A 1,917-nucleotide genomic window follows, 5' to 3' on the forward strand; every position below is an offset into this window, starting at 1 on the left:
AATAAAGTAATCACAACAAAAACAAAAAAACTGTTTATAGACTTAATTTTCGTAGAATAGTTATCACTTACAAAATTCTCACACTTTCCAGATTTGTGTAACGGAAACTCACTGGCGATAGCATAAAGGTGCTGAAATTTGTTAGGGTCTATATGCAAAAACAGTTTCCATAACCGGCGGACCGTACATCCAGAAGTCATGTCTGGGAAATTGCAAGAGCAGCAAAACCAAATGATGAGTACTTGTAAAATTATTGAACAGATATTGTAAGAAAAGCATTTAACTTAAGAAGTACAGACAGGCAACGACAATAGTTAAGGAAGCAGCAGGAAGGCAACAGGAGTACACCGAAGCTTGTATGATTGTTGTATCCGGAAGAGTAACAGAAGAGTAAAGAGATGAGGAAAAGTTAGGGTGTCTAGATATATCAGAATTCAACAAACATTAACTGATCTGTACTGAAGTAAAATGGCTCTGAGCACGATGGGACTTAACGTCTTACGTCATCAGTCCCCTAGAACTTAGAACTACTTAAACCTAACTAACCTAAGGACATCACACACATCCATGCCCGAAGCAGCATTCGAACCTGCGACCGTAGCGGTCGCGCGGTTCCAGACTGAAGCGCCTAGAACCACTCCGCCACTCCGGCCGGCGTGTACCGAAATAAGACAGCAGAAGTTTATATTTTCGGAACTGCAAAATCAGCATAGAAAAACGAGAATAGAGTCCTATTTCATCCGGTATCAAACATCAATGAAGCATGTTCACACCCATCCAATTGATACATTAAAAATTGCTTTAAAAACTACTTTCCACTGTGTAAACAAATAGATTTGTCATTCTTGTAGCATACTTAGTATGTGAGAGATGATTTACTCAAGGACAATTATAGTACATACCCGTTCCTACTGTAACATCAAGGTACAAATGTGTTCTTGTTTACAAAGCAAATAGACAGGAATGAGAGGATAAAATTAAACCTGTAACACGCTCTAAGACAAAAATAGACACACCATCAATTAATTACCCCATTGGGACGAAAATCATTACAGGTATGGAGGAATTGGATGATTTATTCAAGAGAAAGGTTTTCACAAACTGAGGTATTTCATAAGGTGTTGATCCACATCTGGCCCTTATGCAAGCAGTTATTCGGGTTGTTATTGGCAGATAAATTTGTTGGATTCCTGAGGGATATCGTGCTACTTTCTGCCCCTATTTGCCCGTTAGATCGTCAAAGACACGAATTAGTGGGGGGGACCTGCCCATAACGCGCAAAACTTTGTCAACTGAGGAGAGATCTGGTGACGTTAGTGAACACGTTAGGGTTTGTCGAACACGAGTATACGCATTAGAAACTCTTACTGAAATGTGAGACTCTTGTTGAAATGTAAGACCAAGATGGCTTGTCGAAACAGGCAGCACAAAGGGGCGCTGCCTGGGGCGTCTCCAGACGTCTCTCCGTTTGTCATTGGGGTTCATTTGGAAGCAGGACACACTACTGAAGAAAATTACACACCAGTTAATGAGACTCCTGGCCCAAGACGTGTTTCGGGACGCTCTGGACAGTGGTTGGATACCAACCTGACCGTCGTCCGCCATATGGCCAGAGAAACGCGAGTGGGCCCCTTCTTTTCATAGTATGACTCCTTTGGTTGTCATCTGTGGCACCCTTTAACCACAGCGGTACGTCAACTATGTTCTACGGCCAATTTTGTATATCTTCTTGGCAGGTCACCCTGAGATTTCAGTTCAGCAAGACAATGGCCGCTCAATCTCAGCGTAGGTTTCTACTACTTTTCTTCGTGCTTATCAAACCTATCTTGGCCAGGACGGTGGCCGGATCTCTTCCCAAAGGAGAACATATGGAGCATTATGGGCAGGGTACTCCAACCAACTGTACATTTTGACGAT

The sequence above is a fragment of the Schistocerca americana genome, chromosome 1, assembly GCF_021461395.2.
Source record: "Schistocerca americana isolate TAMUIC-IGC-003095 chromosome 1, iqSchAmer2.1, whole genome shotgun sequence".
Taxonomy (NCBI): domain Eukaryota; kingdom Metazoa; phylum Arthropoda; class Insecta; order Orthoptera; family Acrididae; genus Schistocerca; species Schistocerca americana.